Raw genomic sequence first — 15,900 nt, 5'->3', positions numbered from 1 at the left:
GAAAAAATTGTGTGCGATATTGTGCATTGCATTGAAGGTACTCAAGCATAAATTTGTGTTAGGATTATACTAATTTTGTCGTTCAAAAGTCTTGAGCAGGAGGAGGTTTGACCGAATAGGTGTTCCTCCTGAACGAACATGTACACGAGTATATACCACATTAAGCTGTTGGGGGAAACTTGGATACAGGCAGACCCCGTATTCTCGAGGATGTGACAGCATCCTCCTCCTCTGTTCTGTCAGGGCTCGTGGGGCTCCTTCAGGAGGGGGCATATTGTAAACTCCACTTACACAACAGCTCACACCCTGACACCATCTGGGATGGGCAGGTTCGCCTACATCGCAGGGAAAAGCTTCTCAACTGGTGGAATGTCTGGATCTCCTGGGACTTTGTAAAAGATGTTCTCACACAGAGCCAAAACCTTTTGGTTCTTCTTCCTGCCCTTTGGGACTCTATTGAATCAGTGTTATCTCTCTTCTAGGCAATATCTGGCTTCTTGGGTTATTCCAGAGGATTCTAAGTCAAAGTTTCAGTGGAACTGGGAGTCTTAAGCAGGCGACACCACAGCACTGACGGAAAGGTCTAGCTTTGGAATTGGCTAGAACTGCATTTGAACCTCAGCCTACTCTGTGAGCTTTGAGGTCCTTGTTAGTAAGATGGGAATAGTCATGTCCACTTTATGGGATGTTGTGATGATTGAATGACAAAACAGGCCAGCACTAAGCATCTACTAAGTGCTCAAAACTGCGATCTCCATTACTTCTCAGCTCTTACAGACCTTGCCTTGTTAATATACCCCAGTCTCGGAAATCATTTCAAGTCACAGATATACAAAGTGGATTTTGTGCCTCAGTTTTATCTGGCTGCTCATTTGAAATTGCTAAGTACTTCACTGGTATAATGAAGCTTCCTTTTAACGTCATCCTTGGATTTCTTGTTCTAGAGCCCTTGTTTAAGTGGAAAATCGTGGAACAGTATTAACTTCTCTCAAATAGGGTTTAAGTGGGACTCGCTCACCTTAACATGCAACATGCGGTACAGTGGGGAGTGGGGCCACCAGGCACTACCCTCCAAGGCGATATTAAATCCCACCTTGCAGTTAGAACTCAGGAGCTTAGTCGTGTTCAAGAAAATAAATTCGGATTAACATTTGCTGAGTTCTATTGTTAATAACCATGGGAAGTACTCAGGCTGAGTTCATGAAGTCTTGTTTTTTCCCGTCAAGGGCAGTCCTGTCACTGTGGCAGGAATAGGAATTTGATCCCTTTTTGTTAACATGACTTCTTAGAGGCAGTATTCTGGAGAGACACTGTGACTCTTACGGCACGGTCTGTTTTCCTAACAGTTGTCTAGACAGAATCAGCGTTGTTACTTCAAGAGTCATACAATGGAATGGTTATAGGTAATCCTATCTTCTGAACTAGCTTGAAATAAAAATTAAATGGGCCTTGCGCATTTGTGAAATGCAGTGTTTCATTGGGGCCGTGCAACACTAAGCGAGGCTGAGGAACAGGGTGTTAATTCAGGCCCAATCATTTAATTCCACTCTGTTATGTGCCGTATTTATTGCCCTCCTGGATCTGTTTTCTATGGCCTGATAAAGACACAGTGATTCTCTCAAGCTCAGTCAGAGACCATTTTATTTATATCGTTAGTTAGTCCAATAAAAGCACTGGCTTCAGCTCCAAGCCGTTATCTGTTTTGTAGCCCTGGCAGTAAGGACGTAAAAGCTATGGGACTTCATCTCACCGGCTGGCGTCACTCTGCAGCTGAAAGGGGGCTCGTAGGGAGAGGGAACAGTTGGGAGCGGACCGACTGCAGGAAAGCGAAGTTTGGTGTAGCCAGATTGAGCCTGACTTGGGGTCGACTCCGGTTCCAGCCACAGATGTGGACTTCCCTTTGGGAAGCGTGTTGGTGTTGTGGAGACCGGATCAACATTTTCAGGGTGAACTTATGCCCTTTTAAGCTGTGATTCTGTTTGTGAACCAGACAAGTTTTTAAATTCTAATTAAAACCTTGCTGCAACACTCTACAAAGTGAAACTAATGCTAATGTCACAAAAAATAAAATGTTACCCAGATCTAAAGCTGTTTACGTGTGCGCGTGGCAAGGGAGGAGTGGTGAGCACACGCATGCGCTAGGACCACACTTTTTTAAAATACTTTCAATTGCATAGTTTAATAGATGATTTGATTGTTTTCCTAACAGTCTATAAAGTAATGTAAAGAGGCCCAGAATAAAGAAATGATGGTAGAAAACAGATTTATAGGGGTCAGATGAATTAGTGATATGACCATCAGAAGATAACATACTGTGTAATTACCAGCATTTCCAGTGGACTTAATGTGTAGTTATCCATGTAATAAGGGACATTATTGCATAGCAGATATGCAATTAGGTAATGTCATTGGTGTATAGCGCACAAAAGAAGGAAGTCATTATCTTTCGTTTCGGCACTCAGAGATGAAGACGTTTTAAAGACCAGTGCCCCCTATGAGAGAGGTCATCTTTTTAAGTCTGTCCTATCCATTCAACAAGTAAAGGTGGATGTATTAGAAGTTAGTGGCTTCCAGGCCTGTGCAGGTATTTAGACATTTGGAAAAACTGGCACTGAAGAAAGTTATATTTGAGGAATGTGACTAAAATTACGTGAGCAAATTTGCTTGGAAGTGTAAACATCAATAATCAAAAATCATCACATTCCCACTGAATGATAAGGAATAAATTTGATTATTTTATTTGGCCAAAAACAAAGATTTTCTGACCACTTTCTGTTGTAAACCAAGTTAACAACTTAGGGTATGCCTCTCAAGTGACTCAAGCACATTACAGTAACATCTTTCACTGCAACTTTATTTTTATCCACTTGAGAAATAAAGATTTCCTCCAAGCTACATGAGGTCTCTGCCACCCGCGCTCCAAGCAGGACCTAAGTTTGTAAAAATGGGGCCCCCAGAGCCAAGCTGCAGAGACCTGTCAGGGCATCTTCGCCAACCCCTGTCCCCAACCCAGGCTCCTCACCCCCACCCTAGACCACCATGCGCTCTGCAGGTCAGCTGAGGGTGCGGGGACCGCAGTCCACCTGGGGACATGGAGCCAAAGCCGTGGCCTGACCAACACCAGGGAATGCTCATGGGGAAGAGCCGCCTAGGTTCTCAGGCCCGGGTGGCGGTTTTTACAAATCTCTCTCAAATACATGATTTTGGTGACAAAAACAGAAGAAGCCTTGTAAATGTTTTTAAATTATGAATAGTAAGAAGTAGTTATTTATATTTATTGACAAAATAGGAACTATGGCAGCAGAATCAAGTTGGCCAAATCTTTAAATAGGTAGTAACGAAGTCTGCTGTTTCTTCAGGCTTTTGTAGAAGGAGAAATGGTTGTAGTGTTCAGGTATGTGTTTGAGCTTGTGTTTCCCCATAAACTCAATAAAAAGAACCCGATTATCCCCAGAAATCTTGCTATTTCCACAATGGCAGGAAGAGATGACAGAAATTTCTACAGCCCAAAAGACATCTAAAGTGAATAAAATACACAATCCATGTAATGCAAGAAGATAGACCCTTGAGTTATGCAACATCATTATTTGCTAACTCCTGGCCTGGTCCACCCCAGTACAGTGGCTCTTTGGCACTGGGTAGGTGGGGGTGGGGGTGACAGGAGGACTGTGCTGTGTGTGGGTGGGGACATCTGACAAACAGTAAAAACATTTATTACTTTAGAATTTATGAATCACTTTCTTATACATGATCACATTTGATGTTCACAACACACTTGTAGGTAGGCCAGGTATCTCCATTTTATAGATGTGGCTACTGAGTTTGAGAAGGTCTTGTGGCTGGCCCAAGGTCAGCTGTTGGTCATCCACTGGGAAAATGGTAGAATAGGGTCTTCCCATTCCTAACCCAGTACAACTGCACTAAAGAAAGATTGAAAGAAGCTCTGTGAAACAGTAACGAATGGCCCACCCCTGGTCCTGCCAGTTCTAACTTTTCACAATTCTATGGAAACCGCCAAATCACCGAATTTAGAGAGAAAGGGAGCTAGGGTGATCAAAAAAGATTTAAAAACAAATGTGGGGAGTGTGTAGGAGGGCCTCTGGAAGGAAAGGCAGAGACATTGCAGACTGATGGAATGGAGGAAGGGGAACAAGTGTGGTGGATGGAGAATGCAGCGTCCTGGGGTCAGCACGTGCCAGGCACAGGTTTGCATGAAGAAGCAACGGGAACTATGTACTGAGTGGTAGCCGGTACCCAGATGGTGGAGGCCTTGGATACCAGCTCAAGAGTTTATGCAGGAGAAAGTAAAGAAACATGGAAAGTTTTGAGTAGGAGAACGATGTCACAAAGACGACTTTTTATGAGGATGAATTTAGTGGTGTGCAAGAAAAAGTAGCTCTTGCTGGCAACCAGTTGTGAGACCACAGCAACTGTCCAAGCATGAGAGAAAAACTAATACTGCTGAAAAGGGTAGTATACAGCCACAAGGGTTTAATATTCTCTGGTGAATTGGAAAACAATTTGCAGATGTTCTAAAGTATTTAAGTAAATCAATCTCAGCTGCTCCCCCTTCCTGAGACGCAGCTCCAAATTAAACTTGGCTTTCAGCAGACATGAAAAGCAAAATTAGGCAATCACCCCAAATCTGGGACAATGCCCTGTACTTAATAGGTGTTCAATTAACTTTTCTTACAATTGTGATGAAAATATTATCCAATTCAATCAAGAAAAATCGAATTTCTCTCGAGACCCAGTTTTTTCAGATAGCAATATTTTTGTTAAAATACAGTTCATAAGGCTTCTTTCATTCTGTGGATTTTAAGCATGCAGACCTAGAGTAAATGAGGGTTAAATCTGAAGGCCATTAAAGGGTTCTTTTTTCTTTATGAGCTGATTGACTTTGAATAGGATAATACTAGTAATAATGGAATAAATTTATTGTTTTGAATTCAGCCTAGATTTTTTATCATAGAGAATTCCATAAAATTTGGTCTTTGCTAAGAGTCACAATTTAAATTAATTGAACCACATGACCTTAAGATAAGTGAAATCTATTATTTCTAGAAAGCTTTGAACTTAAATGATGAACTAAGATAAACGAGATTTTAGAGATACCTGATTCTTCCGTTTAAATCGTCTCAGTGGCTGGGTAAACTTGATAAACAGGTTCCTTAACATTCCTGGGGCTCAGTTTCCTCACCTGGGAGATGGGGATGATAATAGCAGTGCCTACCCTTACAGATAAACTATACCAATGTTAGCCACCCTTATGGTCCATTTCTGGTCCCCAGTGGGCCCCGGCACCCTGCAGTGTCCACTGGCCTCCTGGTGTCTCTGGGCAGCCCTTCATTCTCCTCTCACCCGCGTGACAGGTTTCCTGTCCTGAATTCCAGTGCATGCCCCTCAGTCAGTGCCCTAATTTTGGCCGTGTAGATATCCTGCTGCCTGCTACGGTGTTAACAAGTGTTAGTATATCTAACATACCAGCCTTTCTAGACACCTTGTCCACATTTTAACTGGACTCGCCTTGAGCTACACAGTGAAAATGGCATTAATTTACAGTTCTTCTGTGGGCTAGTGATCAAGATTCTGGAGGGCCTAAATCCTGCCTGCGCACATGAGGTGGGCTCTGGGGAGAGCCCAGCTTCCTGGCAGTCCCTTAATGGCTCCAAGATCAAAACCGGATGTTGTGGCTACCCCAGCCCGAAGCCAATTTTCCTGCCAAGATCGATCCTCTACACTAGGAGCCTGTTTAGGGTTAATAAGATATTCCACCAATCCTTTCACATTCAGCAAAGATGAAGGATACTTTCGTTGGGCTCATCACCTATGCCACCTCTAGACTTTCTAGCAAAGGACTGAGTCTTGGCATCTCAGGTTCCTGCTACAGTTAGAGCCCCTGTGTTTACAAACACAGCCTTTAATCCCTAGCCAGGCTTCCAGCTGCTGGAGGAGAGAGCGGCCCTGCATCCCTGCATGGAGGGCTCTTTCCACTCAAACCAACTGTGGCACTTGCTTCCCTCTGCCCTGGCGCCTACCTACAGCTGTGCTTACTGAAGTGAGACTGTAATTTGCTGCAGCATGCCCAAGTATTAATAGACAATTATTTATTGTAAATCTGAACCATTTATACTGCTTACCAGCTGACACAATGTAAAATTTTGATCCAAATGTTAATGTGTCCATGACATTGCATAATTCTGTTCCCTGCCATGGTTTTTCTCTTCTAAATGAATCGAATTTGCAGTACAAGGAAATGGCATTTTTAATGGATGAATGATTTACAGCCTCAAACTTATAAGGCTATTATTTGTGTAACTAAGGGAGAATTGACTAATTGCAATAACACAGCAAATTAGACAAATTTAGGATTGTACTGGGAATGAATTCATAGGGAGAAAATGAAAATAACTCGCAAAGTTCTTAAAGGGTAACTGAATAAATCTCACTTTAGCTTTATAGGGCAATTGTATTTGGGGGAGATCAGGTACCTTTGAGACCAAACAGACTTATAAATATGCCACTGAGTAGAACATAGATAAAAATTACCTCTTCATAAAGAACCACATGTGTAGGAGAGAGCAGTTTCAGTTCTCCACGTGTTTACTGAAATTGTCGACACAAACGTTTTCAGCAGTTGAAAGAAAAGAAAGAGCTCTACAGTCATGTGATTTCATGAAAAAGGCACTAATTTTAGCATATTTACCTCACATTTGTTGAGCACGCAACACAATGCCAGGGAAGAATGATTTCCTAATGGAGATCTTCATGATTTTTCAAAGTAAAGAGGGTGCATCAGCAAAAATAATATTTATTTTTGCAGTATTCGTCTCAGGTTTGTTTCTATCGATTCCTGTTATTCTGTTACCTTTGCCCGCAGAGAGATTGTTAAGATAAAAAGTGCCTCAACGCAACTCTAATTAAATCTCCGAGAGTTGCACTGGGGCGTCGAAACACAAGGACATTCGAAGGGAAGGTTCCTTTGGTGTTTTAGTCCAGGTGGCTCTCACGGATTGATGGTGAGAGAAAGCAGACTTGGGAGTGCTCTAAGAATAACAAAATATTTGTGTGTCCTTCTGAATTATACACAGAGTGGCCTTCTCTGCTCTAGAAGGCATGACCCACACTCTTACTGGCTGTGGCAACCTCTCAGGTCTCTTTCCTGGGCCCTGCCGCCAGTCCTGCCCCCTACAGTCTGTCCTGCTCAATCTAGCTGACCATCTTTCTAAACTGTGTCTTGTCTGGCTTCTCTCCTACTGACAACCCTTCCCAGAATGGTCAGGATAAGGCACAAACACCATATCCTGGTGCACTTGTTCTTTCTGAACCTCCCTCCCAATACCTCTCCACCACCTCTCCTGCTGGTCCCCTTGGCCCCTGCCCTCTCCCACAGCCGCTCCTCGCCCTGTGTGAACCATAAGCTTCAGGCAACTTGTAATCCTTGGAAGAGGCCATGTGCTTATCTCTAATTGGGAGTCATTTGCAATTCTTGTTTTCTTGGCTTGTGATGCCCTCCCCATGCTCTTTGCTCAGCTGTTGCTGATGCTGGAGGATGGGGTACAGAGAACACTCTGGGGAGCCTTTGCTGAGTCCCCCTGGAGCTGTCAGCTATCCCTGCCTCCTCCATCACAGCACCTTGACAGCCAGTGAGCCTCAGATCTTTAACCACCTGCACAGGTTAGAAGCTTCTGGAGGGCATGACTACTTGTCTTCTTTACTGGACTTGGCCACAGAGAAAATGCTCTGTATAGGAGGAATAAATGAAATACCTATTGAATGAAATAGACCATAGGAAATGAAATATCCACTCTGTACCAGGCACTGAACAAGGCCCTATAAAGAACACGAAAATGGATTGCACATGTCCCCTTCTCTCGAATAGAATCAGTTATAATTAATCATGATAGCTCACAATTAAATGCATTAAGTATATAAGAAACCAAGGAATAACAGAGCAGAATATGATTAGGCACCATAAGAAAAACAAGACTTGCTGTAGCAGTTCAGAAACTTGAGATTCATTCTTTAAAAATCATTATCATCTCTTTGTTTCTTTCTCATTCATTCTGTAATCAAGGAGACCTGCAATTAAATCCTTATTCAACCACTTATGAACAGTATGACCTTGGAGAATTTAATTTAACTAAGCCTCAATTTCCTCATCTGTAAAGTGAAGATGATATTCACCTAACCAGGTGCTGTGAGGATGGAGTAAGACCATACAAAGGTCAAGTGCACAGAAAACAACTCAGTAAGTGGTATCGTGTCCAGAGGAGGTTCTCTGAGGCCTACTCCCCTGAACTGCGGGTTTTATTATTCAGTATTTCATATTTCACCTACTAGGAATGGCTGTTATAGTAGGAGCCTTATCTGCATATGGTTAATAGCTTGTTTTCAGATTAGGACACAATATACTCAGCTCCTTTCAAAACTGATTGCAAATGAATACTTGGAAGGACTCCCTTGCTACTAATAATCTTTCATTTGGACCTCTTTGAAATGTTAAGGACTCGATGACAGAAACCGTAGCTTGCTTAAACTCTGTAGGTAGTCAGAGGCTTTTTGCTGAATCTGAATTGAAAAACTTTTAAAGTGCGATTTATTTGCTCAGCATGTATTTTTAGCCAGTTCTTGTAGAGACCTTCTTGCTGTGTCCGTCTTCCCTTCCGCAAACCTCCATCCAGAATGGAGACATGTTGGGGGACGGAAAGCAGCGACCGACTGCAGCAGTGTACACAACAGTGCTGTAAATGATCAGCCATTAGTATTAATTGTGCTGGTATCGGATTGGAGGACCAAAAAACATTGCTATACTTTCATGATAAACGAAGCCAAGACTGCTTTCTACCTTATTAATAGTGGTCGCAGGGGTATACAGGGGTCAAGAAGCTGGGCTGCAAAATTAGATGGACCTACACAGCTGTGTGAGTTTGTACAAATTAATCTTTTTAAACTCCGGATTCTTCAGCCATTCCACAGGGATTGTAAAAACAACTTTGAGAGATTGCCTTTGAGGTCAATCGAGATAATGCTTATAAAACACTTAACACAGTAAGAACTCAGTGCGTGGCTATTTTTATTATCATTTTGAAGAGAAATTATTCAATCCGCATTAAATACATTAAGGATGTCTGTTTAAAAGAGAAGATTTTTATATTATTCTGACTCAGCTGAATATCCAGCTCCTAACCACTGAACAGGGCAATCTTGCCTTGCTCCAGACCGCCAAAGAATGGGGGAGGCGTTAAGTACATGTGTGAAAAACAGGATCAATAGACCCAAGCTCCTAACAAAATCAATGCAAACAGAAGTCTCACAGCACTTATAAGTAATCAGCTAACACCTAGAGCACATGTGATATTGCTTAGTCTCACTTTCTTTGCTATTGAGCAAAATTGGAATGTGGAAACATTTAAAAAATTTAAAAAGGAAAAGAATGTATATTTTGACTCTACCTCAGAGAAGTCTGGAGAGCATTTTGGATCAGGCCTCTGCATGCACGAAGAGCCTCAGATTAGTTTTCGAGGATTTTTCTAATCTATACCCATAGAGACACACTAACAGGTTTAAAAGAAAATATACATCATATCTCAACCTGGGTCGCCATATGGGATCACAAGGCTTGCAGCACACTGTTAAGAAATGTTATTTATATATTATTTAGATATCTTAGGAACATCATAATTACTTTGTTCAAAATATTTTGTGTTAAAGGCATGAAACTGGTTAATTTTATTAACTGAAAATATGACACTCAGTTTTGTAACCCTGTTTGGATGTTTCTTCACTTTTTAACACTCAGAGTATCTAAAAGTAAAAGTAGCCCAGGCCACTGGATTGACATGTAAGGGGTCATGCTCTTTCTAACCCACTCTGGTTAGTGGCTGATTTGGGGGAAACTATTCATATCCACTATATTTGTTTTACTTTCACTTCCCATTCCAGAAGAGAAGCCATAAACAGGAATACATTGGTAACAACCAATTTTCAATTGTGTCCAATGGAAGAATTCCTTGGGAGGTGCGTAAGGCTATATCACTGATGCACATCAAGAGGAATTCACATTTTATATTTGTTTAAAGCCAGAACATTTAACTTATTATTCATAATACATGTTGAAAGCAGACACCAAAATGGCTCATTTGGAGACTTTTTGTGCTTGCCTGCTAATGCACATTAACACCAGTACACATTCTGTATTACAGATCCATAAAATACATTTGCATAATATTGAAATTATAATCCCCAATGTGTAGTAAAAACCTTTATGAAAAATTGTTACTGCTCAGCTACTGTATAGTGGCTAATTTTTAATCTTCAGCCTCTCCATGGCGAGTAAAGATGGGGTATTCTTTAAATAAAAATCTCAGGAGTGGAAGGCTGGAACTTAACTCGCCCTCTTTTAAGTAGGCTATCTTTAGATGGAGGATTATAATATCTAACATATTAAACAGTTGCTTTCACAGTTATTCTGGCCTTTTGAGGACTGACATCTCCACATATTGGATTAGGTTGGGGAGCACCTCTAATTTAGCTGCCTTATATCAGTAATGGGGTAAGGATCTCTCTCTTATGACCTCATCCAAGGGTCTCTTCTTAGTGAAGAAGACTTTTGGAAAAGAATCAGAGTAACTGAGGTGGCAAATACTTGAGCAGAACACACCGCTGGCCACTGTTTCGTGGGTGCCACCTCTGCACTCGGTGCTGTGGTTCAGCACTGGCCGGGGCCTCTCATCGCCCAGAGGTCGTAGATCCGTGTCTGTTAAGTCCTGTATCCCTGCATCCAACAGTGCTGTTGGCTACAGATGCTGATGCTTTAAATGATTCTACAACTGTGGTTTCAAGTAATTTTCAGGGAGTTCTAGTTGATAATTTCCAGAATTAATATCATGGAGTTACATTTCCTTTTTTTAATTTCAAGTTTTTAATGAAAGTTATATATAAGATTACATTATTCCTGCATCTTCTCAATTGTTTCTTCCTTGTATTTGCCCTTTTCTTTTTCTACTGGGCGAGCTTTGGCTTTACGTTAAGGATCTTTTTTTAGTCTTTGTCCAGCTTTAGTCTAGTGGTGACCACCTTGTTGGGGTGACTGCCCACATGAACAGTTGTCCCATTAGCTTTCCCCTGCAGCCCTCGTTCATTGTAGATGACGTATTTCTTCCTGTAAACCTGGGCTAATTTGCCAGTTTGCTGCCCTTGGTAATGTCCTCGCATAACCTGAACTTCATCATCCTTTCAGATAGGCACAAATTGAACATTGGACTTCTGTCTCCGCTTTTTGGAGGAAAAGGCATAATCTTCCTGCTGATGAGGGAAGGTGCATTGAAATGCCTTTTACGGTTCCTCCTCTGGTCAGAGGTCACAAAGGGATTGAACTTCCTTTTGACGGCTGGTGCTTCTGTGACACTGAGTTACCTTTCTGTTAGGCCTTATCGATATGGATCTTACTAAGGAAAACCCCCAAGATGGGGCTGAACGTTCGCCTTGTGCCCAGCGGGACCCACGCAGAGAGTGGCCCTGCATTTTCTCCATCTCTGGAACTGACCACCTCTTGCCCATGGGCACCTTTTGTGTCCCCCATGGTCCTAAGCAGTTTACCCTCTGAGCAACCTCAGGGAGCTCTACTCAATTCGACTAACACTGTGAGCAAATTGTGAAGCAAGAACATGCTCTCTGGTGCACTCTCACCAGGCCCTACCTTCTTCTTCCTTTTCTCTCTCTTCTGAAATTTACAGCTGCAGGAAGGAGGAGAAAAATGGGTCGAACAAGCCTGACCCCACGGGCTGGCTTCCTCACACTAAGTAGCTTACCGGGTTTGGCCTGGGAAGAAAGTTTTCCTACTTCCCCAGTCATTTATTTTATTGTAGTTTATTTCATTTTATTAGGTAGTAGTACATGCAAATTCAAAAGACATACCAGTTCAAAGTTTGTTTTTTTATACTGTGGGAAGTGAGTCTCTTCTATTTAAAACAAACAGTAGCATATTATGTATGATATTCTGTACCTTTTTTGTCATTTGTTAATACTTTATTTTATTTTCCTTACTTTTTGTTAGCGTCTTAAAGATCCTTTTTATAGGGTCATACAGAGCTGCCTCTTTCTTTTAATATATATCTGCCTTAACTTACTGAATGTCTTTTTTAATGGATATTTAAGTTGTTTCCAATTATTTGCTATTATAAATATTGCTGCGATAAATCACTAGTTTACAGGTCATTTTGAAACATGTAAGCTATATAATCAGATGTTTTAATTTTGGTAGATTTTGGAAAAATGCTCATCATAGAGATTTCACCCATTTGCACCCCACCCCCAACCCTCCAGCGGCAGTGCCCTGGAGTTCCCTAGCTTAACCTTTAGATCAGCAGGGTCTAGTAAGCCGTGCCCAGGACTGGAGGGAGGAGGGATCCCGAGGAGGGCTGGAGAGAGGTCCGGCATAGCGGCTGGCAGCTGGACTGCCCGCCTGTTCCCAGGCATGTGGCAGAATGAGAAAGACTGGGAAACTCTGGATGAGCCCGTTCTACTCACTTCAAACTACTCTGACATAAACCCAGACATATGGGCTTATTTCAAATGGATCTCCTGTCTGTTGCTAAAAATCTCCAGGAGGTAAATTCCACAGCCATCTTGGGTAAACTGTTTTGACTTCTCACAACTCTTCTGAAGGTCAGGACATTTTTTCTCATGTCTAATATAAATCTTTTTTGCCAACATCCACTTGTAATAAACATGGGCTAATACTTCTCCAAAGCAATGCAAGTTCAACTAGCTAGACAACGTGATACCACAATTTTGAGGCTCAAATATATGTATCCTCCTTTTTTAAAAAATAGCACAGTTCTCCTAAATCATTGTAGAAACCTTTAACACACTCGAGGGATAGTGTGAGTGTTTTTATCTCACCTTGCTTTGAACTTAGCTGTGGACTTTGTAGCGACGGTATGTGTATGCGTACTTATGATTTTGTCCTGCTCTCTTTTTCATCCTCCTCATACATTATAATCATAGAATTATGATACTTCGTTAGATGCTGATTAACATACAGCTTTCTAAACACCACTTCTGCTGAACAAGACAGTGTCGCTGCCACTGAGAGGCTCATGGGCGTTTCTGCGTGTATCTTTCTTTGTCTGTCCAGATACAATAACTATTTTAGGAACATTTGGTATCCAAAAAAATCCCGGCATTGTGCAAATTAAAACATCTGCTTATACTCTGACACCCTCGTTCTTCAAAGGTTAGTTGGACTCGCGGTTGCTTTGTTCGACAAGAATGCTCTTGGAGCCCAAGGATGCACATTTAATTATTGGAAAGTTACGTTTGACAGAGCTGTGGGGGAAAAAAATTACCCTTCATATTCAAACCAGCATTAACATTTTTATAGAGCAAGATTGCCTGAGAGTCAAAGAAGGGAGAAACTCTAGGAAAATAAATATGGATCTATTTGTTTGGTGGTCTCCGTTTACTGATTTACAAGATGCCAACCAACGACTATTTGCTCCGTTACCTAGAACTCATCAGTTTGCTCTCAAACTGGCATTTCTGATGTCTACTGAGGTTAAAGACAGCAGAGTAAACTCTGTTTCCAACAATAAATAACGAGGATGTTATTCTTTTCACTCAAACAGGCTTTAGATCAAGGCAGACAGCTACAACCAGGTGCATTTAGCAACATTTGTCATTGACATAAATGCAAAACATGTAAAGAATCTGCTGCACGGGGGTCTCTGTCCAGCCTTTTCCGCCTCAAATAGTCTCCCATCCTTGATCGTGGTTGAGTCTTTGTCACCCCACACTGCCAGGAGGCACCGAGGTGCCAGCATTAATGGCGGCACTCCCTGATTGGTTTTTTCACACAGGTCATTCGTGCCAGGTAGCAGATTGTACACTGAAGTCTTTCTGTATCTGGGGCCAAAGACTGGTAATCTCCCTGAGCCATGCCGAGATAACACATGTCAAGAGGCAGCAGTGGCTGGTAAGCCAACTCATCACTCACTTTGTCCCACCACCCCTCCTGGACCCCTCTTGTTTGCAGCCTTTTCTTTGCCATTCCGGAAGCCAATAGACCTTCCCTGCTGAACTGGGAGGGGAGGGGGAAGGGTGCATAACACATGCAGCAAGAGGGATTTGGCGAGGCAGGAACCAGCAGGTGAACAATGACTCATTTGGAAACGTGCAGCTGGGTGTGCGTTATTTGCATATCAGGGACCCTTTGTTAAAGTGGCTTGCCCAGCTGTGTGGGCGCATCAGTGGGGGGGGCGGGGTGGCTAGTCTGAAACAGGAGATGGATTCTCAAGTTGAGGGAAAGCGCTCTCATTGGGGACCTGCTGCTGAAAGGCTGTGTGGTTCGGAGATTTATTTTCCTTCTGCCAAGTATATTATTTCCAAACTCGCCTGTTCAAGATCTCGCAAATTCCCTTGAAAAAATGATTTAACAACTTAATGAAAACAACAGTGAAACAAAAGCTGCATTAATGAGGGACAGAGGTAAAGTTGGGTTTGAAATGAGTGACGAACCTCATAATGAGGTGTGCAGCTTTGTATATTAAGCAATCTCTCTGTGGTACTTTTCCAGATGTGATGGAATACATTTATTTTTGCGCTCATCTGAACTGAAATAATACAAATGAGATACTAAAAAGATATCATTACATGCAGAAGTAGGCGAAGAATTTAGATCCCAATTCTGTGAGTTAACAGCTGTGTGTGAAGCAATAGGAAAGTGCTTCGAGTCTGCAGGTTGCCTGGGAACCTCTGTCAGGCTCGTATGGACCGGCAATGATCTACGTGTGAATCCTGCATGTTGATAGTTCAAGCCTACTTGATTTCAGGCAGAAATAAAAATCTGTTAGTGAGAAGTCTGTCTCCACCGAAAGCCTGCAGTACAGCCGAATATGGCCACTGCGGTAGTGCAATAAAATGGGACGAGTTTTCAACCACCAGATGGTACCCTGTACAGTGCCTGGAATAAAATGGAGAATTAGGGTGCCCTAAGGTGCGCACAGGAAAGGCAATTACATGAAATAAATGGGCCTCAGGCCTACAGGATGCTCAAGTATGCTACACAGGAGACAAATAGTACATCTGGTGAACAGATTTTATCACACACTGGAAAGCCATAAAGCACGCCGTGGAATATCGGACCCCCTTCGCCCAGTGACATTTCACCTGTGTTGGCATTCAGTCATGTTTGTTTTAAAAGGTGGTATAATCTCAGTGATGTGTTTTAAAAGCCTCCTTGACACTGTTTTGCACTATGGGCCATGGGCGGGGTGGGGTGGGCGGGGGACAGACTGACGCAGTGCGTTGAGGCTTCTGTGGAGGAACAGCAACTCGGGTCGCACAAGATCTTGTTTTTCTCTCCTTTGCCCCATCGCTGATGTGATCTCAGTAAGAGGATTATCCTTGTCAGCACTCGCCCTTCGGGAAAATGCCAGCTCATTTTAAATGCCGGTTCCCACCTCTCCATGCCCGTGTCTGTAACCTCACCTGAGCCTCCCTCCCGGCCACCCGCCTTTTTCTTAATGTTCAAAAAGAAAGTGATTTTAGGGGGTGGGGGTTTGAGAAGGAAAACTTGTTGGCACAGAGCCCCTTCTTATTTCTTTCCCCACAAATGCAAATCTGCTTTCTGTTTGAAAATTGTGTTCCTTTTCTATTGTGAAAAAGACTGAGGCACACGTAATGATTATTATTGTTTTAAGAGTCACTGTAATAAAACCCTCCCAGGACTTAAAGATGGTTTTAGTGCCCCTCTTAGGGTTCATTCTTGCCTTGATAATTGGGTAATTGCATCCCCTCCCCCAACAATAAATATTTTCACCCAATTAAGTTTAAAACTATAATAAATTTTAAAGAATTATAGTCTAAAAAGTCATCCCCTAGAACCAGTATTAGTTA

The 15,900-nt window shown here is 42.3% G+C and overlaps 1 pseudogene; it reads right to left on the bottom strand.

Moving 5' to 3' along the window:
• Window positions 1-10,913: 10,913 nt before the first annotated feature.
• Window positions 10,914-12,441, bottom strand: LOC118985152 (60S ribosomal protein L26-like; annotated as a pseudogene).
• Between the last annotated feature and the right edge of the window lie 3,459 nt (window positions 12,442-15,900).

The sequence above is a fragment of the Sturnira hondurensis genome, unplaced genomic scaffold, assembly GCF_014824575.4.
Source record: "Sturnira hondurensis isolate 20B ecotype Veracruz unplaced genomic scaffold, ASM1482457v3 Scaffold0004136, whole genome shotgun sequence".
NCBI classification, from domain to species: domain Eukaryota; kingdom Metazoa; phylum Chordata; class Mammalia; order Chiroptera; family Phyllostomidae; genus Sturnira; species Sturnira hondurensis.
Note: the sequence above shows the minus strand (reverse complement) of the source record. Positions and strands in the feature narration are given on the sequence as shown.